Source organism: Silene latifolia, chromosome 9 (genome assembly GCF_048544455.1).
Source record: "Silene latifolia isolate original U9 population chromosome 9, ASM4854445v1, whole genome shotgun sequence".
Taxonomy (NCBI): domain Eukaryota; kingdom Viridiplantae; phylum Streptophyta; class Magnoliopsida; order Caryophyllales; family Caryophyllaceae; genus Silene; species Silene latifolia.
The window spans coordinates 117,640,820-117,641,749 of record NC_133534.1 but is presented as its reverse complement, the minus strand read 5'-3'; the positions used below and the strand labels follow the sequence as shown (position 1 = coordinate 117,641,749).

Genomic DNA, 930 nt, shown 5'->3' with positions numbered 1-930 from the left:
TAACTTGTTCGGTTGTTCCCCTACACTCACTTGGGTCATGACCCAAAGTTCCACAATTCTCACATATCCCACTTGGGATTGATGAGGATGCCGTCATGGCATTGACATGATGCTTTGATGATTTTGAGTTTTCCTCAAGTCTAGCCTTAGCTTGTTCAAACTTCAAGTTGATTGTGTCAATGTGAGCACTAAGTTGAGCACCTAATTGAGTAACGGAGTCCACTTCATACTTTCCTCCTCTAGTAGCCTTGCGAGGTCTACTATATTGTGAATTATGGACCGCCATTTCCTCAATCTTGTTCCATGTTTGATTGTCATCAACTTCGGTGAACATTCCATTTGATCCCATATTGAGAATGTTCCTAGAATCTTCATATAAACCATTCCAAAATTGTTGTACCAAAAACCATTCGCTAAGTCCATGGTGAGGACATGAGCGACAAATACCTTTGAACCGCTCCCAAGCTTCATACAAAGATTCTTCATCCCTTTGCTTAAAACCCGTAATTTGAGCTCTTAGCATGTTGGTCTTTTCCGGTGGGTAGAATTTTTTGTAGAAAGCTAGAGCTAACTTCTTCCAAGAATCTATTCCAAGGGTGGCCTTATCAAGGCCCTTCAACCATTGCTTTGCGGTGCCGATTAAGGAAAAAGGAAATAAGACCCATCTAATTTGGTCTTGAGTCACGCCCGTTTGAGAGATAGCATCACAATAGTCGCAAAAGGTTTCCATATGAGAATGAGGGACTTCACTTGGCATCCCCCCAAATTGGCTCCTCTCAACTAATTGGATGAAGGCGGACTTGGCAATAAAATTTCCGGTGAGATGTTGTGGTGTAGGAGTACCATTTGGTAGATTCTCCTCGGTGGGTATAGAGTGTGACGAGAATTTAGGCATTGTAGGTGGATTTTGTGTGGTATTGTTTAATGGGT

General features: G+C 42.2%; 1 non-coding gene across 1 annotated transcript; it reads left to right on the top strand.

The window, feature by feature from the left end:
* The first annotated feature begins 416 nt into the window (after positions 1-416).
* Positions 417-523, top strand: LOC141602812 (small nucleolar RNA R71). Its single transcript, XR_012524720.1, has one exon. It is a non-coding gene; the product is annotated as a small nucleolar RNA R71 (small nucleolar RNA).
* The last annotated feature ends 407 nt before the right edge of the window (positions 524-930 follow it).